Source organism: Pongo pygmaeus, chromosome 20, assembly GCF_028885625.2.
Source record: "Pongo pygmaeus isolate AG05252 chromosome 20, NHGRI_mPonPyg2-v2.0_pri, whole genome shotgun sequence".
NCBI classification, from domain to species: Eukaryota; Metazoa; Chordata; class Mammalia; order Primates; family Hominidae; genus Pongo; species Pongo pygmaeus.
Window position 1 is genome coordinate 21,092,219 of NC_072393.2, and position 26,129 is coordinate 21,118,347.

At 37.7% G+C, this 26,129-nt stretch overlaps 1 protein-coding gene and 1 pseudogene across 1 annotated transcript in view; one reads left to right on the forward strand and one right to left on the reverse strand.

The window, feature by feature from the left end:
* Positions 1–17,859, forward strand: part of LOC129021040 (zinc finger protein 737-like) — a 23,285-nt pseudogene extending 5,426 nt beyond the window's left edge.
* The window catches only part of LOC129020572 (zinc finger protein 486-like), a 168,107-nt gene that overhangs the window by 83,289 nt on the left and 58,689 nt on the right, over positions 1–26,129 (reverse strand). The gene's annotated exons all lie outside the window — the stretch shown is intronic.

Genomic DNA, 26,129 nt, shown 5'->3' on the forward strand with positions numbered 1-26,129 from the left:
AAAATGCTGGGATTACAGGCATGGACCACCACATCTGACCATACCATATTTTCTTTATCCAGTCTACCATTGATTGGCATTTAGTGCCTGTCCATGTCTTGGCTATTGTGAACAGTGCTGCAATGAACAGGCATGTGGATATGTCTTTATAATATAATAAATTATATTTTTTTGGTGTATACCCAATTGTGAGGTTCCTGGGTCAAATGATAATTCTGTTTTTAGTTCCATGAGGAATTGCCACACTGCTTTTTACCATTGTGGAATGAATTTACACTCCCACCAGCAGAGTAAAAACATGTCCTTTTCTCTGCAACCTTGCCAGCATCTGTTATGTTTTGACTTTTTAAAAATAGCCATTTTGATGGGTGTCAGGTGGTATCTCACTTTGGTTTTTCTTTTAATTTCTCTAATCATTAGCGGTGAGCATTTTTTTATATGCTTGTTAGCCACATGTATGTCTTCTTTTGGAAAGCATCTCTTCATATTTTTTGCCTACTTTTTAATGAGGTTGTATGTTTTTTCTTGTAAACTTGTTCAAGTTCTTAAGAAATTCTGGAATTAGACGTTTATCAGAGGCAAAGTTTGCAATATTTTCTTTTATTTGATAGGTTGTCTGTTTACTCTGTTGGTAGTCTCCTTTGCTGTGAAGAAGCTCTTAAGTTCAAATAGGTCCTATTTGTCAATTTTTGCTGTCTTTGCAGTTGCTTTTTGTTACTTCGTCATGAAGTCTTTGCCAGTTTCTGTATCTAGAATGGTATTTCCTAGGTTATCCTGCTGAGTTTCTTATAATTTTAAGTTTTACAATTAAGTGTTTAATTTATTTTGAGTTGATTTTGTATATGGTATAATGAAGGGGTGCAGTTTCAGTCTTCTACATAATGCTAGCTAGGTATTCCAGCACCATTTATTAAAGAGAGAATTCTTCCCATGTTCCTCTTGTCAGCTTTGTCAGAAATCTGATGATGGTAGGAGGGTGGCATTATTTCTGGGCTCTCTATTCTGTTGCATTGGTCTTGTGCACTCATGGATTTTATATAACATCTTTCTCTCTCTCTCTCTCTCTCTTTGTTTTTTTGAGAGAAGTCTCACTTTTATCCTCCAGATTTGAGCACAATGGCTTGATCTCAGCTCACTGCAACCTCTGCCTCCCAGGTTCAAACTACTCTCCTGCCTCTGCCTCTCAAGTAGCTGTGATTAAGTCACCTGCCACCATGCCTGGCTAATTTTTATATATTTTACTAGAGATGGGGTTTCATCATGTTGGCTAGGCTGATTGTGAACTCCTGACCTCAAGTGATCCACCTGCCTCAGCCTCTCAAAATGCTGGGATTACAGGCCTGAGCCACTGCACCTGGCCAACATATTTCTATCTTCTGGGTTTTCCCCTATAAGCATTCTTTCATGTGCATACAGTGTAAAAAAATCAGATGTCCAAGAGTTCAAAACTGTTTAAAAAGTTCCAAAAAAAATTTTGCTATTGCCTCTTTTCTTAAGGAATCTTAATTATGTGTAGATATTTTTCTCTGCTGTTTTGAAATATAGGCAAATCATATTAACAGGTAAATAAAACTTTTGGGATTTTTTTCTGACTCCAGATTACCTTTATCTGGTTCTTCAGATTTATTGCTTTGTTTTTGCTTCTGAAATGTTTATTTATTTATGTTTTTTAGTCCCTTAAAGTAGACACAGATTTGTTTAGATAAAAGCTTATTTTAAGAGCACACAGAGCTTAGGACAAAGATAGGATTAAATCTAGCAATAGAGAATGATATACACTAAAAGATACTAAGTTTCTTTGACCGAAAGCTGATTATCCAAAGAAATTATCTAATATTTGCAGGCTGAAGTACTTACACTGCAAAAGCAAGAACAACTCAGGGCATAAACTTTACTGTGGAGTCTGTAGTTGTATCTTGCTTTCTATTTATTACTTCAGAACAATTAGCATAGTTATGTGTAATGTTTGTAGACAACCTGCATTCATATAAATTAAACAATATTTTCTTTTTTTTAAATTTTTTTTTGAGACACAGAGTCTCACTGTGTTGCCCAGGCTGGAATGCAGCAGTGTGATCTCGTGTCACTGCAACTGCTGCCTCCTGGCTTCAAATGATTCCTCTGCCTCAGCCTCCCATGCAGCTGAAATTACCAGCATGCATCACTGTGCCTGGCTAAGGTTTTGTATTTATAATAGAGATGGGGTGTCATCATGTTGGTCAGCTTGATCTTGAACTTTTGACCTCAGGTAATCCACCCACATCAGCCTCCCAAAGTGCTGGGATTACAGGTATGAGCTATAAACAGTATTTTCTACAATAGTATGAATATAAAGCTGCACTACTTACTTTGAATGAATCACTTAAATTGTTATTTTAATATTGTTACTTATACTTTTGAAATATAGAGTGTTTTAACTAAAGTATAGTTACAATTTTTTAAAACATTACATACATTATGACTAGTTCATTAAAATTATTCATACTTAGATATTTATATCATACATTATGACTAGTTCATTAAAATTGTTCATACTTAGATATTTATATCTAATATCCAAAGAAAATTTTCTACAAAATTATTACAGTAGATACTAGTATGACATGTTTATTACTTTATTCAATAGGAATAAATATAAGTCAACACAATTTTAGTATGTTTTATTTCACTAAATTGGTATGCTGCTGTTACAGGACAAATAAAGACAGGTGATGTGGCCCCCCAAAAACCATAATACCTCTTCAGTTATCTATGTTGCAAGTTCTAATATATTAGACTATATGAACACAGTCAGACTCTATTTCTTCATAAAAAACTGTTGTTGGAAGTTGTCAGATGTATTTAAATATAGAACCCCCATTCAATGTCTAGAAGATGAGAGAGCAGCAGAGATTGAAAAGAAACTTTATAAAATTCTTCTGAAAATCTGCCCCCTTTCTTCATAATGCTCATGTTTCTCATGCTGAGAGTAGGAGTAGCTGTGCACTTTGAATGTTTCGAGAGAAATTTCTTTTCAGAGAATATTTTCTGGCTGACTGGATCAATCTTATATCTAACTGAGTTTTTTTGTAAGAGCTCTTTGATTTTCTTTTCTCAAAATAATCTTGCTCCAATGGAGATCTGTTTTTCTCTCCAATGCTTTGTCTGTTTTAGAAGCCCTATTAGTATTTTGTGGTGTCTGAGTGAGGTGGGCTGTCACAGTGAGAACTTTTGGAGCTATCTCTATCTGGACTCATGCTAGAAATTCAGCAGTATTTTTTCTACATTGCCATTAAAAGTAGAAACTGAGGCTGAAACACCGCTCCCATTTCCATTATTGTGAAGGTGTAATTCTACCCAGGAGGCCTGCAGGCTCTCCTCCTGCAGCTCAGGCCTCACTCTCTGATATGGCACTAGAGTGCTGCTGTGGCAAATGGGGTTCACATAAAATGTGAGCTGTAGTCTGGGCTCTGCCTCTGGCAGATGGTGGAGGTCAAGAGAGGACACCAGCAACCAGGAGAAAGCAAGCAGAAATGCTGTAGCCCACTGTGAGGAGGTACAGAGCTACTGCTCTAAAATGTAAATAGCCATAAAGTTAGAACCTTATTCAATCATTTTTATAGCAGAGTGAAAGCCTACCTTCAGCAGTCACCTGGCTTCAAGCTGCTAAACTACCTCCTGTTATGAAGATGTGAAAAGTTTATTTGTCATTGAATATAAGCTATTAGCATACACAGATGGCCTCTCCAATCTCCAGGTGAATTTAGGATGAAGTATGTATGACATGGTGCTATAAATTCTTCTACTTGTGGACTAATTATGGTGGCTATCTTTCTGTCTTTGTAATCTGTTAAGCAGATTGACTATGATGCATGTCACATTGAAGTTTAATTGTGTAATAAAACCATTTTCTTTCTCTGGGGCTGAAGAAAACATTTTCTTTCTCTGGGGCTGGAGAAAACTTTTCTCTCTTTTTGTTTTTCTTTCTTTCTTTCTTTGTCTGTTTTTTCTTTCTTTTTTCCTTTTTTTTTTTTAGATGGAGGATTCATTCTGTCACCCAGGCTGGAGTGCAGTGACACAACCTCTGCTCGCTAAAACCTCCGGCTCCCGGGTTCAAGTGACTCTCCTGCTTCAGTCTCCTGAGTAGCTGGGATTACAGGCACCGGCTGCCATGCTGGGCAAATTTTCATGTTTTTAGTAGAGATGTGGTTTCACTGTTGGCCAAGTTGGTCTCGAACTCCTGACCTCACATGATCTGCCTGCCTTGGCCTTCAAAAGTCCTGGAATTACAAGCATGAGTCACCATGCTCAGCCAGATTTTTTAAAATTATTGTTTCCAAACACTTTCTAGAATTACCAGACATGATATAAACATGTAAGATGCCAATCAGAATTTACTCTAGAGGGAACTTTCTTTCTCAGGCTTCCAGTCAATTCATGGTTGTGCAGCAAAGTGTGTGCTGTTCTGTAAATATGCAGGGAGAATTGTGCCTCTGTGATTTAGTATCTATAGTGCTCTACAGTCACTTCTAGAGAGGCTAGACCAAATTTCTACAAACTTTCACCGGGCAGCAATCAATTATTTTACCTGTTTAACTGACTCTTGTATCTTCAGACTTGAAGCTGATTGAGAGAATATGGAGCCTCAAAACCCAATGAGTGTAACATGTGTGCATTGAGTAGACATAGAGGCATGAGAATCTCCACTTTCTTCCTCCTCTTGCCAAAATGCGCACAAATGTGCAGGTAACACCTGCTGTTACTCCAGCCATTCAGGCCGTAAATCTTCAGCTCCAAATTTTGAATCCAGGTCTTGAGATTTGAGGAATGACAAACTTTTATCTGAAAAATGCGGCCAGGTGCAGTGGCTCATGCCTGTAATTCCAGCACTTTGGGAGGCCGAGGCAGGCAGATCACGAGGTCAGAAGATTGAGACCATCCTGGCTAACACGGTGAAACCCCGTCTCTACTAAAAATACAAAAAATTAGCCAGGCGTGGTGGCAGGTGCCTGTGATCCCAGCTACTTGGGAGGCTGAGGCAGGAGAATGGCATGAACCTGGCAGGCGGAGCTTGCAGTGAGCTGAGATCGCGCCACTGCACTACAGCCTGGGAGACAAGAGTGAGAATCCATCTCAAAAAATAAAAAATAAAAAATAAAAATGCAAGTCCTTTTGGTGTCAAACTCAGAGAGACATTAAAATAAAAGTGCAGTTATATCCTTCTCCCTCTTTGAACCTCTTTGAACTATGTATTCATCTTTTGAAACTGTTCACTGTTGGTACAAGTTGCTATAAATTAAACTAATAATGCCACATTGGACACTATATTCCTTTTTGTTTGTTTGTTTTTGAGATAGAGTTTCGTTCTTGTTGCCCAGGCTTGAGTGCAATGGCACGACCTCGGCTCACTGCAACCTCAAGCAGTTCTCCTGTCTCAGTCTCCCCAGTAGCTGGGATTACAAGCATGCATCACCACGCCCAGCTAATTTTGTGTTTTAAGTAGAGGTGGGGTTACTGCACGTTGTTCAGGCTGGTCTCAAACTCCCAACCTCAGGTGATCCACCTGCCTTGGCCTCCCAAAGTTCTGGAATTACAGGCGTGAGCCACCAAGCCCAGCCTCGACCCTACATTTCATACCCTAAACCATAGTGATATATATCTAATCAATTATCAATGTTATTTCTGTGAATAAAAATTTCTGAAAAACAACTTTGTATCAGCCCACTCTCTGTCCCTGTCTTATTGTCTTTACTAATCCTTTTGTAACTGCTGCTAATTAAAGTGTATATTTCAGTCAACTTGAGTCTTTGTTCCCAGGTTATAATCCTTAAGTTTGACCCAAATAAACTGTCTACTTATATTCATGTTGTGTCACTTTTATTTTGTTTGTTTCATGTAGATTTATTATTTAGAATGTGCTAGAGCAGCCTTTATGAGGGGATCTCTATGTTTATTGTACTCCACTTGCTGTAACCCAGAAGATGCAGAGCCAGGTTGATCCTATCTAGAATGTGCAGTAAAGGTCTGGCTTCTGCCTGGATTTACAAAAAATGCCAGACTTTGGATAGAGAAGGTACAGAAAACTAACAAAGGCATTTTGTACATTGTGAGATGTCAACCTAGATATCTTACAGCCCCCATTTGGGAGTGTGTCTCTTTGAGATTTTTCACATATTTTTCATTGACCTGCTACAGTGATGTGAGAGGCTCCAGGAGGAAATAGAATCTGATGGCAGAATCTGTAAGTGTAAAAAAGCATCTTAGGAGTGAGAGATCAAGGCCACAAAGTATCCAGAACTATGACTGCAACTATATTTACCTGTAAAATGTGATACTGGAGTAGAGTATTTTTGTTCTTTCTCTTACCCAAGAGCAAGCCAATCAGAATGGGTGATACAGATTCTGGGTTCCACCAGGGCTATTCCATTTTCTATTTAGAATCAGCCTGAGTCTCTCCAGCCTGCCTTATTATTGGGCCATCAGCCCAGGGTCACTGATAATTCCTTCAAAATCATCTAGGTGTCTTTAAGGCATTTGAGGATGTCAGAATTGTGTTAGGCTGACAAGAGTTGTTAATTCTGCTTCTGTCTCATTGTAAGAAAAATGAGTCATCTGTGTTTGTTCATCCCCTCATACAGGAGGTGTCTTTGGTTGGCACCCAGATGAGAATTTCTCCAGTTTTCTGGTACTTGGATGATAAAGAAAGAGGTGATCTGGAGACCCAAATAGATAAACTCATTTCTTCCATTTCATATGGCCATATAAACAAACAAACAAAATGAAGCAGTCATGGTTCCTACAATCGAGCAACTTTTAGTCTAGACTAGCAACTGGATAAATAATTGAATTATGCCTCATATGGTAGGTACAATAAATAGATATGTCTAAAATCTTGGGCTTTATTTAGACTACGTTCTTTATATTTTTGTGATGTCTGATATCTACATCTGAAGGCATATTTATAAACAGAAGAATTGTTATTATACCTTCTTTTTCTTTTTTTTTTGAGATGGAGTCTGTCACCCAGGCTAGAGTGCAGTGGTGTGATCTCAGCTCACTGCAACCTCTGCCACCTTGGTTCAAGCAATTCTTCTGCTTCAGCCTCCTGGGTAGCTGGAAATACAGGTGCCAGCCAACATGCCCGGCTAATTTTTGGGTTTCTTTTAATAGAGACGGGGTTTCACCATCTTGGTCAGGCTGGCCTCAAACTCCTGATGTTGTGATCCACCTGCTTCATTCTACCAAAGTACTGGGATTAAAGGCTTGAGCCACCACATCCAGCCGTATAATTTCTATTTCTTTTACCTTGCTCAGTGTACCTATTTATTTTCTAATAAAATTACCCTAGAAAGGCTGGACATGGTTGCCCATGCCTGTAATCCCAGCACTTTGAGGGGCTGAGGTAGGTGGATCAGAAGGTCAGGAGTTTGAGAGCAGCCTGGCCAATATGCTGAAAAGACGTTTCTCCTAATAATACAAAAATTAGCCAGGCATGGTGCCGCCCACCTATAGTTCCAGCTACTCTGGAAGCTGAGGCAGAAGAATCACTTGAACCCAGGAGACAGAGGTTGTAGTGAGCCGAGATGGCAGCATTGCACTGCAGCTTGGCAACAGAGCAAGACTCCATCTCAAAAAAAAATTACCCTAGAAAACCTTAAAGGATTTGTTTAAATTGAGCATTAGTATACAGTATAAAATTGACAAGGCAGTGGCTACACAATATTAAAATTACAGAAACTCTGGGATTTAAGTTTTTTAAGGTAAACTTAGAAAAAACAAACTGGTACTACCACAGTATCATAGAGAAGAGAATTCTACAGAGGGTCCTCACCCTGCCCCAGATCTGTTCAGATTCACTTTTTGCAGTCCTTATTTAGGTGTAACCCTACCTTGGAGTCTTGCCTTATAAAACTGATTGGAAGAGATGAGAGTTTTGGCTGGTGAATCCTGCAGCCTTTCTAGAGCTGGTGCTCACAATTTCCTGAAAATGCAAAGCAGATAAATGGGATAAGTAAAGTATGTATTTTAGGGTCTTAGTTTTTAAATGTTCTATTAAAACCAGTGCTTGCAAAGACATTCTATTTAGAAACTTGTTTTCTTTTCCTGCAGATCCAGTAGTTACTCCATTGTCACAAACAAGTAAATATAAACAGAATAAAATTTTGTCTCAACTACATTAACCTCTTCCTTTCTATATTTCTTTCATCTGTCTATGTTTAGCTTCTATTCTGTAAAACTTTTTTAAAAATTTGATAACAGAGAAACAGAAGAAGAAATAAAAATTCTGGGCCCTTTATCTAAATCCTAGAAATTATTAAACCCTTAGTACCAGCTCCCAGGGTGTTATGAGAATTAAATCACATAATGGGTTATGCCCAGCACAGTGCTCTGTATCGTACTATTATGCATATAGTACCTGCTTAATAAACATTGCATTAGTACATGGGTACATGTTGTTTTTTAAATCCAGACTTATTTGTACATTGCTCCCTTCAGTTTCCTCTATTAACTTTAAAGAGCCTGCAAAGAATATAAAACTTTAGAGTGGAGATGGGTTGTCCTTTTTTGTACCAGAAGTATTTGGTTGTGACAAGAGTGCTAAGTGTAAGGGACCCTGTGCTGTGCCTGCTTCTCTAACTAATGGTAATAATGGGCCAATGGGGAGCAATATCAACATTGACAGGGGACTTGTTTAAAACACTCATTCATGGACCCTTTTCAAACATGCAATCACATTACATAAAGTGGGGCAAAATTATCAAGTGATTTATAAGCTTATTAAAGCTTGAGAGGCAGTGCTTACTTAGAGATTATCAGCCCAGGCTTCTCATTAGGATCACATGGCCAATTTGCAGAAATTTCTTGTACCCTCTCCACAGCTTCCGTTTATTGTTCTGGGTGGAAGCATCCATGTTGTTTTAATGAAGGATCTTATGTGACCCTAAGGTGAGGCCAGAATCAGGTATGAGGGATTTAAAATGCATTGATGATAGTTAAGTTTCACCTTTGCACTAAAGGGTAGTCATACAGGCTGTTCTGTTTGGGTTTGGTAGGGACAGGACAGTGTGGTGCATATTTCCATTACTGTAGCAGAAATTGCTGGTGTCTGTGGCAGGGGAGGGCACCTGAGAACAGGAAAGGAGAAACTTATATTTTCATCTTCATGAAGCAGCTCATTGTTCCTGAATCTCTTCTGTTTTAAAGGACAGAAATGGGTGGACTTTTTCTGTCTTTTTCAGTTAATGTCATGCTAGCAAATAAGCAATGTGGTACTGACAGCTTTAAAGGCATATTCTCAAGATGCAGGTGTAATTTGTCCAGAGAATCTCATCTGAGAAGGAATTCCAGAGAAGAAGGAGAGAGGGGAAAAGAAAAAAAAAGCTTTTCTTCAAGTAAACATGCCTCAGCTAAAAACCTGTGTCCACTCTGCCTCCTGGAATGCCATGCATTTAGTACTTGCAAACCTTTACTTCTCTACTTGGGTTTTTCCTCCCTAAGTACTTTAAATTCTTATGATAGTCAAGGGTCTCTGAAAAATATTCCTTTCCTGTATCCCAGAGCCTTCTCTTCATTCTCTACATCATAACTTCTTATATGCCATGCAGAATTCTCAACAAGTTTATTACCAGCAATATTAAAAATGTTCCTTTTATGGCTGTTGAACATGGAAAGATGTGGACACTCAAGATTTTTATTGGGGAAAACTGTGGTCCTTAGTTGTTGGGAGCAAGCCCCCCAAAATCTGGCCATAAACTGTCCCCAAAACTGGCCATAAGCAAAATCTCTTTAGCACTGTGACATGTTCATAATGGCCCTAACAGCCACACTGGAAGATTGTGGGTTTACCAGAATGAGGGGAAGGAACACCTGGCCCACCCAGGGCAGAAAACAGCTTAAAGGCATTCTTAAGCCACATACAATAATAGCATGAGCCATCTATGCTTTAAGGACATGCTCCTGTTGCAGCTAACTAGCCCAACCTATTCCTTTAATATGGCCCATCACTTCATTTTCCATAAGGAATACTTTTAGTTAATTTAATATCTATAGAAACAATGCTAATGACTGGTTTGCTGTTAATAAATATGTGGGTAAATCTCTTTTCGGGGCTCTCACTCTGAAGGCTGTGAGACCCCTGATTTCCCACTTCACACCTCTATATTTCTGTGTGTGTGTCTTTAATTCCTCTAGCGCCACTGGGTTAGGGTCTACCCGACCGAGCTGCTCTGGGCATTAGTAAAGATGGAGAAAATGGAATGTTGAGGCTTCATTCATGTGTTCCATTAGCTGTATGCAGAACAGGATTAAGAAAATGCTTATTTAGGCCGGGCACAGTGGCTTATGCCTGTAATCCCAGCACTTTGAGAGGTTGAGGTGGGTGGATCACCTGAGGTCAGGAGTTCAAGACAGCCTGGCCAACATGGTGGAACCCCATCTCTACTAAAATTACAAAATTAGCCATGCGTGCTGGCAGCTGCCTCTAATCCCAGCTACTTGGGAGGCTGAGGCAGGAGAACTGCTTGAACCCAGGAGGCAGATGTTGCAGTGAGCCAAGGTCATGCCATTGCACTCCAGCCTGGGGAAGAAGAGCAAGACTTTGTCTCAAAAAAAAAAAAAAATGCTTATTTAAATGGATGGCATTTATTACCCAGAAAGTTCTGAAAAAAACTTATTAGGAGATTCCTGCTCTTTATGGTGCTAAATGAAGCCTACTTAAAATTACTACTAAAAAATTACAGAACATAGAAGTTATCTGTATTTATTTTTTCTTTTTAAGATGGATTTTAGCTCTTGCTGCCCAGGCTGGAGTACAATGGTGTGATCTTGGCTCACCACAACCTCCGTCTCCCTGGTTCAAGTGATTCTCCTGCCTCAGCCTCTCGAGTAGCTGGGATTACAGGCATATGCCAACACGCCTGGCTAATTTCATATTTTTTTAGTAGAGTCAGGGTTTCTCCAGGTTGATCAGGCTGGTCTCAAACTCCAGACCTCAGGTGATCCGCCTGCCTCAGCCTCCCAAAGTGCTGGGATTACAGGTGTGAGTCACCATGCCCAGCCAGGAATTATCTGTATTTTGAAGTTTGCAGAAAACTGATGTTTCTTTATGGTTAAATTCAGATTTTATTTGCTTTTTTAAAAGAGGAATATTTCAACTGTGATGCTGTGTTCTTCTGTGCACATTAGCATATCATAAAAATGTGTCCTAGCACAGATAATGGTTAATGATTCACTTGGTGGAATAGCTTTCTGAAAAATTTTTTTCACTATATAGCTGATTATTTTTCTCTTTATTATTAAGTATCTTTATGCAGCTGATGTGCATAAACCATCACGTTTAATCTGGCAGCTGTCCTTTTTAAGATTTTTTTCTACATATTTTTCTTGGGAAAATGAAGACTCCTACATTTGTTCACAGGCAAGAAAAACTGGGAAAAACACAGGCTGTTCCACTTACTGGATGTTTGACAAAATACCCTTGTTGGGCCAAAAACATTGACATTATTGGTGAGCTCATTAGAAATTTAAAAAATCAGACTTTATTCCAGATCTTCTGGAAAAATAAAAAAAAAAACCCCTGCATAACAAGGTGTTAAGTTTATTGTAAATATTAAAATTTGAGAGGTGCCTTCTAACTCATCATGTCTTTTTCATCTAAAAAGTATTCACAACTCATTCCATATGATGTAAATATAGCACTCAAAACTGTACTTGTTCATGTTCATGCCCTTAATTTTATACTTTATTATCAAGAAAAATATATGAAGTAATATTGTGCATCTTATGCTACTCTTTTTTCTCAGAGAATACATTACAGAATATTTCTGTGTTGAAAATTAGTTTATTGGATAGTTTAAGTCAGTCCTATAAGGCAGAACCAGTTCTCCTTACTCTCTCATTGCACCATAAGTAAAATTAAAAATTCCACCTCTGGCCACTTGGTAAAAATGTGTGTGTGTGTGTGTGTGTTTCAGGGGCCATTGCTATTTAGAGATGTGGCCATAGAATTCTCTCTGGAGGAGTGGCATTGCCTGGACACCGCCCAGTGGAATTTATTTAGGGATGTGATGTTAGAGAACTACAGAAACCTGGTCTTCCTTGGTGAGAAAAACTTTAATACATAATTCATAATATACACAAAAGATTTTATTTCTCTCTTTTGTAGAATGTTTTTGGTAATTTATTCTTTTATAAAACAGTTTCAGATCCACTTTTTCAAGAAAATCTTCAGAATTTGTTCATTTAGAAAAGAATTACTGCAGTACCTCATGCCTGTAATTACAGCAATTTGGGAGGCTGAGGCAGGGGTATTACCTGAGGCCAGGAGTTCAAGACCAGGCTGGGCAACATGATGAAACCCTGTCTTTACTAAAAGTACAAAAAATTAGCACACACCTGTAATCCCAGCTACTCAGGAGAGTGAGGCAGGAGGATCGCTTGAACCCAGGAGGCAGAGGTTGCAGTGAGTCAAAAATATGCCATTGCAATCCAGCCTGGGTGACAGAGCAAGATTTAGTCTCGAGGAAAAAAAAAAGAAAGAAAAAAGAATTCTTCAATATGTTTCATCTTAATTCAAACTTTCCACATTTCTGAGTTGAGGTTTATTCTTCACTCTAAGTTAGTGGTAATTCCAGAAATCTACTGACAAAAAATATTGTAGCTTCTACCTGAAAATCTAATTACCACCACCAATTTTTGATTTAGTAGTACCAGGCAGTAAAATTAAGAAACCTACAAATTAAAAGTATTTTCTTTCTTTCTTTCTTTCCTTCTCTTTCTTTTTCTTTCTTTCTTTCTTTCCTTCTCTTTCTTTCTTTTTCTTTCTTTCTTTCTTTCTTTCTCTGTCTCTCTCTTTCTTTCTTTCTGTCTTTCTTTCTTTTTCTTTCTTTCTTTCTTTTTTCAGAGTCTCGCTCTGTCACCCAGGCTGGAGTGCAGTGGTGTGATCTCAGCTTACTGCAACATCCACCTCCCAGGTTTAAGCAATTCTTCTGCCTCAGATTCCTGAGTATCTGGGACTACAGGTGCATATCACCATGCTTGGCTAATTTTTGTATTTTTAGTAGAGATGGTGTTTCACCTTGCTGGCCAGGCTGGTCTCAAACTCCTGACCTTGTGATTCACCCACCTTGGCTTCCCAAAGTTCTGGAATTACAGGCATGATCTGCTGTACCAGGCAAATTGAAAGTATTTTCTAAATATTTAGAAATTTCTGTTATAAATTTGTATTTAGGTATTAATTTACTAGAATATTTTATTACATTGTCTTTGCTGAGCACATTTGTAGCTTGTAATTGGAGAATATGAGCAAGATTCACTATTTATTTTTAATAAAACAGGTATTGTTTTCTCAAAGGCAGACCTTATCACTCATCTGGAGCAAAAAAAAGACCTTTTACTGTGAGGAGACATGAGATGGTAGCCAATCCTTCAGGTAGGTGTGACTGAAAATGAATACAACAGATGACACAGATAAGAGGTCCCAAGGTCAAAGAGAAAGCCAGTCCTTAAAGTGTGATTTGTGAATCTGTGTTCTAAAGGAAATAGTTCCTGGGCAGCTGTTTTTCTTTTTTTCTTTGTTAAAATTTTGCTTTTATGAAGGTGCATTGTCTGTCTTATGCTTCTAAATTCTCTAAAAATTCTACTTTTCTTTCAGTGAGCTTCCTTGAAGTTCACAGTGAAAGCCAAAGTCCTCTTCATGTCATATAAGGGATTGCACAATCTGGTTTCTTTTTCATTGTTTTGGGGACACACAAATGTCTTCATGATTTTGAGAATTATTTCTCTTTTTGCATCAGGTCTCAAATGTGTGAGTAGTAGTTTCCACTGTAATTTTTTGTTGATTTTTCTGCATAGTCCATTCTATTTTTATTACTATAGAGTCTTGAAATATAGTTTGAAATTATAAGTATGACATCCTCCTGCTTTGTTCTTTTTCCTGAAGATTGCATTGGCTATTCAAAGTTTATTTCAGTTTCATGTAAATTTTAGAATTGTATTTTCCATTACCATAAAAAAAATCACTGCAATTTTGATAGGAAGTTTGGTCCCAATGGATCCACTTACCTTGGTCTTCCAAAGTGTTAGGATTATAGGCAAGAGCCACTGCACACAGTCAGTATTTTTAATTGAATAAAACTTGGTATGTGTCCTAACAGAATACACCAGATGCAAATAGGAATATTGTGTATTATCTTGGTTTTGACTGGAGAGGTTTGTGTGTGTCTATGAAGCCTAGATGGTCTGTATTACAGTTTGGATGACCATGTTCTCCAAACCACATGCAGCAATATAAACCCTCAATGTTGGATGTAGAAACTTGGGGGACATGTTTGGGTCATGGGGGCAAATTTCTCATGATCCACCCATGTCAGCCTCCTAAAGTGCTGGGATTACAGGCGTGAGCCACTGTGCACAACTGGGAATTTACATTTGAAGGCACAATGTTATACTGGAGAACAGGAAGAACTCTGTTGGGTATAAATAACAGACTTTTCTTTTTCTTCTATGTGGCTCTTTGCATTATGCTCACCTAGGACCCTTCACATACCTAACTCATTTATAAATTTTTTTACAAATGTATTTTGGGCAGTATGTTTTTGTTACATTTATGTGTCCAGAAAGAAATTACAGCTTGTGATATTTTGCTATGTCATCTTGCTTATGTAATTTGTATAATGTTATAGGTTAGGTTTGTAAATTGCATTTATCTGAGTCTAGCAATTGAAGTAATGTGTTTTTATTGTTTCTTTCAGTTATGCGTTCTCATTTTGCCCAAGACCTTTGGCCAGAGCAGAACATAAAAGATTCTTTCCAAAAAGTGATACTGAGAAGATATGAAAAATGTGGACATGACAATTTACAGTTTAAAAAAGGCTGTGAAAGTGTGGATGAGTGTGTGCTGTACAAAAGAGGTTATAATGGACTTTATCAATATTTGACAACTACTCAAAGCAAAATATTTCAATGTGATAAATATGTGAAAGTCTTTCATAAATTTTCAAATTCAAACAGACATAAGATAAGAGATACTAGAAAAAAACCTTTCAAATATATAGAACATGGCAAAGCTTTTAACCAGTCCTCAACCCTTACTACACATAAGAAAATTCATACTGGAGAGAAACCCTACAAATGTGAAGAATGTGGCAAAGCCTTTAAGTTCTGCTCTTCCCTTACTATGCATAAGGGAATTCACACTGGAGAGCAACCCTTCAAATGTGAAGAATGTGGCAAGGCCTTTAAGTGCTCCTCTATCCTTACTACACATAAAGTAATTCATACTGGAGAGAAACCCTAGAAATGTGAAGAATGTGGCAAAGTGTTTAAGCACTTCTTTCCCTTTACTAAGCATAAGATAATTCATACTGGAGAGAAACCCTAAAAATGTGAAGAATGTGGAAAGCCTTCAGTTGGTTCTCAAACCTTACTAGACATAAAATAATCCATACTGGAGAGAAACCCTACAAATATGAAGAATGTGGGAAAGGCCTTAAGTGCCTGTCTATGCTTACTACACATAAGGTAATTCATACTGGAGAGAAACCCTATAAATGTGATGAATGTGACAAAGCTTTTAACCATCCTGTAACCCCTTTTCCACATAAGAAAATTTGTATTGGAGGGAAACCATACAAGTGTGACAAATGTGGCAAAGCCTTTATTTCATCCTCAAACCTTAGTAGACATGAGATAAGTCAGGTGGGAGAGAGACCCCACAAATAAGAAAACATGTCAAAGCCTTTACACACTCCTCTACCCTTACTAGACATAAGATAATTCATATTGGAGAGAAACATTATAAGTTTGATGAATGTGGGAAAGTTTTTAACCAGCTATCAACTTTTACTAAATGTGAGAGTTCATATGTAACATAAACCCTACAAATATAAAGAATGTGACAAAGCTTTTAGGAAGTTTTGAACCCTTCTTACACATAATTCCCACTGGACAAAAATCCTAAAAGTTTGAAGAATGTGGCAAAGCCTATAACAAGTTTTCAATTTTTTTTTCTTTCTGAGATGAAGTTTCATGCTTGTCACCCAAGCTGGAGTACAATGCCATGATCTCAGCTCACTGTAACCACCACCCCCTGGGTTCAAGCCATTCTCATGCCTCAGCTTCCTGAGTAGCTGGGATTACAGGTGTCTTCCAACATGCCCAGCTAATTTTTGTATTTTTAGTAGAGATAGAGTTTCACTTATTTTATTTTTCAGAAACTCCAGCTTAGAAAACACCAGAGAGTTTATACTAAAATATAATTTTGCAGATGCAGTAAATATAAAAAAAATTAATTCAAAATTGTTTGTGTATAAATATCAAAGATTTTACACTAGAATAACTAAGGCACTAACACTTCAGACATTACACTAAATCAGAGTGTTGAATATAAAAACTAATTAACTACTACAGTTTTCAGATAAATGATTTGTATGTAACTTTAAAAGGAGTAGATTTTTGGAAGCATTGTAATTACATTGAAAGTACACTTGTGTTGAATTTATTAAAATAAAATGTTCTGGCTTGTGATTCACATTCTCCCCAGAATCTGCCTATTAAAGCACAGGCAACTTTGTCTTGAGAAACAACAGTCTTGAGTACAACAAAAAAAGCCCTCTTCAAACAGAAAAAAGAAACCATTTTTAACCCTTATTTTAATGAACATTCAACCAAAATTGAATAATTGGATATATTTTTATTGTTCTATGTGGGTGTGAATGTATAAGTGGTGCATAAAGGGAAAATAATTTAAGCCAGAGGAAAGAAAAGGTGTTAGTTAATGTTTGCAATGAATAAAACTGGAAAGTAGTTAATTATCATATCCAGTTGATATATTTGTTTATGTAGATGACAAAAGCAGCAGAAAGACTTTTATTTTTTTTTTTGAAGTAGAGTCTCACTCTGTCACCCAGGCTGGAGTGCAGTGGCATGATCTCAGCTCACTGCAACCTCTGCCTCCTGGGTTCAAACAATTCTCCTGCCTCAGCCTCCTTAGTAGCTGGATTACAAGCATGCACCACCACATCTGACTAATTTTTTTATTTTTAGTGGAGTAGTGGTTTCATCATGTTGGCCAGGCTGCTCTCAAACTCCTGCCCTCATGATCTGCCTACCTCAGCCTCCCACAGTGCTGGTTACAGGCATGAGCCACTGTGCCCGGTGAAAGATGATTTTAAACATTTATTTAGGTAGGTAGGCAACATTCTAAGATAATCCCCAGGATATCCAGTCTGTTGCACACCTGCTGTCTAATACTTTCCTCTTGAGTGTAAAAACATGTGAGTGTGGTGGGGAATCACTCATGAAATTAGGTTACTCATCTGATGACTTTGTGTTCATCAAAATGGAGATTATCCTGATTGTGCTATGCTCTTAAGAGAAAGAGACACATCATAGAAAAACGTCCCTACTTGCCTGAAAGTAAGTTACTTCAGGGTGGAACATGTTGTAAGCTGCTTATGGTGGCCACATGGCAGGAAACATTTTTGTATATTATCATCATTCCTGCCTTTTGCATGTTGCTTCCAGTAAGGACAATAAGAGGATCCTATGGCAGAGGGAAAAAAAGGGAATCTCATTAATGCAAGAAATTATCACCTCTCATCTGGGATAGCTTAAGAGAAACAGGAGACCACAACAGGACCACATTAAAGGGAAGAAAAGGGTAGCGTGGGTAAAAGTGCTCTCTGGCATTACAGAACAACATTTAGTATGCTATAGTGAATGATCAGCCTCTGGGATACTGATAGTCTACCAACAAGGCTGAACTCAGCATAATTCAATCAGCATGTCTGCACCATTCTGGTGACCCAGATTTACACTATTCATTACAGAAATACCATGAAGACCAGAGGGTAATGTCCTAGGGTTGAACTTACTTCAAAAAGCCTACCTAATTGTCTGTTTCCAAATTTGAAAAACCTCAAAAACAATTTATAAATAATTAACTTCTAATTATAGAGGATTCTACTGTACTGTAATACAAGATTAAACGGTAAACACCTTAAATATGAATAGTTTTTGAATGTATGATTAGTTATGTAGTTTCTTTTAGATTCATATGATGTAAGTAACAATTAGAGAAAACATTCGAAATGGGATAAAATTAACCAAAACCACATCTTTTCAATGGCTTGGCATAACTGCTATACTTATGGAAATGGCCAGATGACTAACAAGAAAAAAAACCAGATTTTGGTTTTGCTTAATGATTGTTTTTGAACTTTGGAAATCTGAAATCCTGGCTAAAATATTCAAAGGGAGTATTTTATAGGGGCTTCCCAGGGTTCTAAGTAAATGAAGAAAGAATTTTATTTATTTATTTATTTATTTTGAGATGGATTTTCACTCTCACCCAGGCTGCCTTGCAATGGCACGTTCTCAGCTCACTGCATCCTCTGCCTCCTTGGTTCAAATGATTCTTCCATCTTAGCCTCCCGAGTAGCTGGAATAACAGGCAGTTGCCACTATGCCCGGATAATTTTTGTATTTTTACTAGAGATGGGGTTTCCCCATGTTAGCCAGGCTTGTCTTGAACTCCTGACCTCCAGTGATCCATCCACCTCAGCCTCCCAGAGTGCTGGGTTTACAGGTGTGAGCCACTTTGCCCAGCCAGAATTGGTAAGCAGGAAAATGCACATTATGTACACACATGCTCTTCTCTGATTTGCTTCAGCACTGAAAAACTGAAGATTGTAAATGTAGTCTCAATTTAGAGTGAATTAACAAAATATTTGTTTTTCAAAAAAGCTAATGTATAAAATTAATGGGTAACAGATGCCATTAGCTGCTAAGAAATGGTATGACCAAGTTTAGTAAGTAGCTATGCAAGTAACAGCCCAATTAGATTAAGACCCTAATAGGTGCAAGTGAAGAGCATTGACATGCAGGGTGGTGCACCTCCACTCTGCATTTTCTTCTGCTTCTGTACAGAGGTACCAATTCCCCCTAAATTACTCAGGGTCCATACTGGTTTTAGAAATGCTTGTTCTCTGGTGCTGTAAAGAAATAGCACTGGAACATAAATTTAATTTTTCTTAGCAAGGCCATTTTTACTTTTTGTAGAAAGGGTACACTCACCAGCAGTTTTGCCATGAGAGTACACCGATCAAAGGAGATGGAGTCATTTATAACTTGATGTGTCCAGCCTACAGCTGTGTCCAGTTGTCATTGGCAGGAATGGGACCTCACATTCTATATTTGTCCTGATTGTTTAGCAACTTAGAATTTTTTAAAAGAGGCAAAAGAAGAGGAGAACAAAGGAAGGAGGAAGTAACTTGTGGGATGCAGAGAAAGGTAAAAATACCTTCCAATAAGGAGGAGGAACAGGCTATGACCTAATGCTTGCTTGGATTATTATAAGCATGCCAGGGCAAATATTTAGGCTAAATTGTGGGAGCTAAGAACATAAAATACATTGATTTTTTTTTTTTATGATGGCTAGCAGATATTTAAGAATGTTAGTACAGGTCTTTGAATAAACTTTGTAAGAGAAGTTACTATTTATTTCTAATCAGACAGGAAAGTCTTTGAAGAGGAACCTCTACTTTACTTCTTACACTGGAAACTGAGAATGCTGTGTTCAGAGTGATTACTGAAAACATGGTTAATATACTTCTTCCATGTGATAATAAAATGTTATAAATCTTACTCTGCCTCAGAAAAGGTTTTGCTAAAATATTATCTATAGTACTAAATTTGAGTTCATGGAAAATTTCAATATTCCAGATAATTCAGACCATTAAATGTCAATAAAATCCTATAAAATATTTTAATAAGATAAAGTCTTCTTAGTGAAGAATTTTGTTATTGGTAAATTTAGAAAAAAAGGAAAACCAGGCTGAATGCAGTGGCTCACACCTGTAATTGCACCACTTTGGGAGGCTTAGGCAGGTGGATCACCTGAGGTCTGGGGTTCAGGACCTGCCTGGCCAACATGGTGAAACATCATCTCTACTAAAAATACAAAAAATTAGCTGGGCGTGGTGGCAGGCACCTGTAATCCCAGTTACTGGCTAGGCTGATGCAGAAGAGTTGCATGAACCTTGGGAGCAAAGGTTGCAGTGAGTTGAGACCGTGCCATTGCACTCCAGCCTGGGTAACAAGAGCAAAACTCTGTCTCAAAAAAAAAGAAAAAGAAAAACATTAAAAACCAGTACTTTAAGCCAAATAACGGTGTCTGACACATGAATAGCAACAAAACAAATCCTATTCATGATCACTTTCTTTTTGTTTTTTTGGTTTTTTTTGTTTGTTTGTTTTGAGACAGAGTCTCACTGTGTCACCCAGGCTGGGGTTAAGTGGTGTGACCTTGGCTCACTGAAACCTCTGGGTTTTGGGTTTAAGTGATTCATTTGCCTCAGCCTCCCTAGTAGCTGGGACTACAGGCACTTGTCACCATGTTCAGCTATTTTTTTTGTTTTGTTTTGAGAGGAGTCTCACTCTGTTGCCTAAGCTGGAGTGCAGTGGCATGATCCGGGTTCACTGCAACCTTGGCCTCCCAGATTCAAGCAACTCTCCTGCCTCAGCCTCCTGTGTAGCTGGAATTACAGGCACCCATCATCACATCCAGCTACTTTTTTGTGTTTTTAGTAGAGTCCAGGTTACACCATGTTGCCCAGGCTGGTCTTGAACTGCTGACCTCAAGCAACCCACTGGCCTTGGCCTCCCAAAATGCTGGGATTACAGGCATGAGCCACCATGCTTGACCTGATCATTGTTAAAGTAACAATAGCACCAGGTGCTTTCCTAGGACCTGCTGGCCTGTGTTTCATGGATATAAAGTGAAGAAGGCATTGAAATAGCAAAGGCAGGTGATATAATTTGAATACTTGTATGAAATAAAATTTTAAATAAAAATTAGCGTTTGATGTTGTACAACTATAGGTGAGATTATTAGTGTGCAGTCATATTTTTACTCATATTGACAACATAACCATTCATAATATTCTTGTTTAAACAATTTTCCTTTTCTGCTGTGTATTTGCTAGCTTTTGATCAAATGTTACAGGCACTCAATAGAAATCAACAAAATGAATCTTTATTTTACTAGAAGCATTATTGATGCACATGCTACTCCGTTTTTTTCAGTTTGTTGTTTATTGCAGAGAGGTGGCTGTTCTGCCAGAAAACTCCTATTCTCATATCTACTCACATTGACTAATAGTGCACGGAAATGAAGTGGTAAAATATGGGATTTTTTTTTGTTTCATTATTGTACTGTCTGCTTCTATGAGTTTAATTTTTTATTTTTTACACTTTACATAGAAATAGAATTATGTGGGCCAGACACAGTGGCTCATGCCTGTAATCTCAAAACTTTGAGAGGCCGAGGTGGGTGGATCAGTTGAGGTCAGGAGTTTTGAGACTACCTTGGCCAACATGGGGTAAAAGATGGCCCCATCTTTAGTAAAATTATAAAAATTTGCTGTGCATTGTGGCACATGCCTGTAATCCCAGGTACTGAGAAGACTTAGGCAGGAGAATCACTTGAACCTGGGAGGTGGAGGTTGCAGTGAATGGAGATGGTGCCACTGCACTCTAGCCTGGGTGACAAGAGCAAAACTCCATCTCAAAACAAAACAAAACAAAACAGGGTTATGTTTTCTCATTTTTTTCTGTGCTGACTTATTTTACTTAGTGTAATATCTTTCACTTTCATGAATGTTGTTGCAAATAACAAGACTTTATTTTTAAGGGATGAATAGCATTTCACTGTGTACATATACCATGTTTTTTTTTTTGTTTTTTTGTTTTTTTGTTTTGCCATTCACCTATTGATGGACACGTAGATTGATTTCATACCTTAGCTATTGTGAGTAATCAACTTCCTTCCTTCTCTTTTTGTTTTGTTTTGTTTCGTTTTGTTTGAGATGGAGTCTCATTCTGTCACCCAGGCTGGAGAGCAGTTGAGTGATCTCAGCTCACCACAAACTCTGCCTCTCAGGTTCAAGTGATTCTAAAGCCTCAGCCTCCCAAGTAGCTGAGATTACAGGTGTGCCCCACCACACCAGGCTAATTTTTGTATTTTTAGTAAAGGCAGGTTTTCACCATGTTGACCAGGCTGCCATTTATTTGCTTGTATATTTCTTTCTTCCTTTTCTTCTTTATTTGTAGAAGTATTTTAATTTTAAAATATAAATTATGACTGGTAAAAACCTTCATTTCTCTGTCTTTGCTTACTACTATGGCTGATTAAAAAATAAGTTTTTGGCCAGGTGTGGTGGCTCACATCTGTAATCCCAGCACTATGGGAGGCTGAGGTAGGTGGATCATGAGGTCAGGAGATTGAGACTCTCCTGGCTAACACGGTGAAACCCCATCTCTACTAAAAATACAAAAAATTAGCCGGGTATGGTGGTGGGTGCATGTAGTCCCAGCTATTTGGGAGGCTGAGTCAGGGGAATGGCATGAACCCATGAGTCGGAGCTTGCAGTGAGCTGAGATAGTGCCACTGCACTCCAGCCTGGGCGACAGATCAAGACTCTGTCTCAAAAAATAAAAATAAAAAATAAAATACGGTTTTTGAAATTTCCTGGATAAAGGTTATTCCTTCATTATTAACATAACTTGAGGCAATATAGAAATGAAAATCAACATTTGTTAGTAAAACAGAAATTATCTAGCTACTGGTAGTCTTTTAATCTCTCACCCAACGTGAATGCTACATCTTTATGTCATCCCTGCTAGTTGTATGAGAGAGGCTACTGATCAAATTTGTCAACATAAAGTTTTGTGAAGTTTAACACATTTGTTTTGAAAATTAAGCTGATCTACTTCCAGAAAAGTAGATTTTTTGATATGTATAATTTGACTCTATATAAATTCTTCAGAAAAATTAAACTGACAACATTTATTTAAAAGGTTTTTAGAAATTAAAAATACTTAAGAAACATTTATAAAAACTAAAAATAAAAATAATTTTAGATTCTTAACATCTCTAAAATACTTCAAGTTATCCACTTACAGTATATATATAATATATGTATATATATATATATTTTTTTTTTTCTTTTTTTGAGACAGAGTTTCACTCTTGCCCAGGCTGGAGTGCAATGGCATGATCTTGGCTCACTGCGACCTCCACCTCCCAGGCTCAAGCAATTCTGCTGCCTAAGCCTCCCCAGTACCTGGTATTACAGGTGCCCACAACCAAGCTTGGATAATTTTTGTATTTTTAGTAGAGATGGGGTTTCACCACGGTGACCAGGCTGGTCTTGAACTTCTGACATCAAGTGATGCACCTGCCTCAGGCTCCCAAAGTGCTGGGATTACAAGCATGAGCCACTGGCCCGGCTGAGTGTTCAACTTTTCTGAATCAATTAACTTAACACAGATCATTTAAATCAGCTAATTAGCTTACCTCAGGAGAGTCCAAGCAGCCAATTAGCACAACCCAGGAGAATCCAATCAGCAAATTAGTTCAGCCCAGCTGATTAGCCCAGGTGATTTCTAACAGCCAGCTAGCTTATTCCAGGTGATACTAATCAGCCAGTTAGCTTGGCTGATGTGAATCTTATAAGCCAATTAGTTTAGCACAGGTGATTTTAAACCACTGATTAACTCAGCCCAGGTGATTTCAATAAGTGAATTAGCTCAACCTGGTGATTTAAATAGTGAATTAGCCCAGGTGATTCCAATCAGCCAATTGATCAGTCCAGGTGAATTCAATTAGCCAATTAGCTCAGTCCAGGTGATCCCAATCAGCCAATTATCTAAATAGCAGCTACAGATTCATTAAGGCATGCCCAAAATGGAAAACGTAAATAGCCCATGCACACTAAGAAGAAATGCAGGGCCCTATATGTTAACCTGGACAGTATATATCACACAGCTCTACTGTGAGCTTATTTACAAGGCCTGAAACCTGAAGCTGAAGCTTTATGTTTATATAAGGAACATTGTATGGCTATGTTTTATTCTGAAATGCTATTGAGCAAAACAGAAGGCAATTAATTCTACATCTGTGTCCTTAGTATATGCTCTATAACTTCAAAAGTGGGAAAATAATGTATGTATACATTAATATTTATGTAGACGCATTCATATAAGTTTGTGTTTATGTAGCTACCATGTGTATATATATTCATATGTATATCTAAGTATATATAAATAAACGTAGAAAGCTACAACAATCTTTGTATTTATATTTAAACAGTATAAAGATGTTGAATGTAGAAGTATTGATAGCTATTGCTACAAACAGTAATAAAAAACCTTTCATACATGTATAAAATATTTTCCCTATAGAATACTATAGAATAGTAAAGAAATAGAGGAATGCTCTGATATACGTTCTGCTGCACTTAATATATTCAAAGAAAGCACTAGGCTTTGTTGTGCACTTCTGGAAGATCAATACTTACTAAGGCCATTGGAGTTATTTACTGCCATGTCAGGGTTGACTTTTATTGTTGCATGTAGGGTGGGAGATGAACCAGCCCCAGTCCAAAGGTCCTAACCTAAATATGAGAATACTTATTTTTTCTCTTTAGAACTTTCATCAAGACAAGAACTGTATTTATTTCCAAGAGTATGTGATGTAAAATCACACTCTTGTCTTTTTGTCTTTGTGGCAGAAGTCGGGTATTTATGGTAATGAAAAGGAATTCTAGGTCTCTTTTTAGAAGACAGTTGGTGATGATGGAAGCAAATATAATGGTACATAGTACCTGGCCACATTTCTAATGGGCGGTACCAAACATTCACTGACGTGCCACAGGTGGCTGTTATTTGCCAGGTCAAATCTTCTTTGTGAGAAAGCCTCAGTCCACTGGCGTCAAGCATTTCTGGCAGTTCCTAGGTAGATGAACGAACTTCACTGGGCTGGTTTAATGAGACCAGAATTAAAAATACTCAGGTTCGAGGTTCTTAAAGACATTTTTACATTTATGAAAAAAATGTAATGTGGTGTGTGGCTTGGTTTGACTAAATCTTCAGAGCTCAGCAGCTGATTGATTTAGCTAATCTGTAGGTAAAGAAAATGGAATTAACCTCTGATCAAGTTTATTTTATAAGCTTCTTTCTGTACATATAGATATAAAATAGGTGGCTAGATAAACATATACATACAAAGTGAGTCACATGGGTATGTCTATGAAATGTTTATTTCTGCATACAACCCTTAAAAAAAACCTCAGAAATAAAGTAGGTCAGATGACATCTCCGTACTCTACCACTGAAGCTGAGATAAATTGAAAATGCAAATTAGCAGAAACTGCGTGATTGCAATCAGCCAATTAGCACAGCCCAGGTGATTCCAACCAGCCAAGTAGCTCAGCCCAGGTGGATACAATCATCCATTATCTAAATGATGACTGTTGCTTTGTCAAGACAGGCCCAAATGGTGGATGTGAACAGAACATACACACACTGAGGAGACATGAAGAATGCTGAAATACTATCCTGGACAGATGTGTTACATGACTTTCTTTTCAGCTTATTTCTGTGGCCTTGCCCTTGAAGATAGAGCTTTGTTGATATTTACATAAACAACATTGTATAACTATGTTCCATTCTGACATGTTATTTAGCAAAAGAAAAAAGAACAAATTCTACATCAGCATCTTTAGTGCATGCTAAAAAATTAAAAATTTCTTTTTGGGAATGTGTTCTGTATACCTAAACATTTAGATAGAAATATTTATATAATTATCTATGTGACTGTTTTTCTTCCTTTGTATATTTATATATAGATGTGTCAATCTTTGTATTGACATGAAACACTATGAATAGTGAGATAAAAAGTAACCGGCCAGGTGCTGTGGCTCACACCTGTAAGCCCAGCATTTTGAGAGGCTGAGGCAGGTGGATCACCTGAGGTCAGGAGTTCAAGACCAGTCTGGCCAACATTGTGAAACCCTATCTCTACTAAAAAATACAAGAAATTAGCCAGGCTTGGTGACAGGCATCTGTAATCCCACCTACTATGGAGGTGGAGGCAGAAGAATTGTTGAACCTAGGAGGTGGAGGTTTCAGTGAGCCGAGATCACATCCATACACTCCATCCTAAGCAATACAGCAAGATTCAATCTCAAAAACAAAACAAAACCAAACAAACAAACAAAATGATGGTACGTAAAACCTTTAAGGCAGTTTTATAGAATATAAAAAACAATATGCAAATCCACATAAATATGTTAATAGATACACAGTAT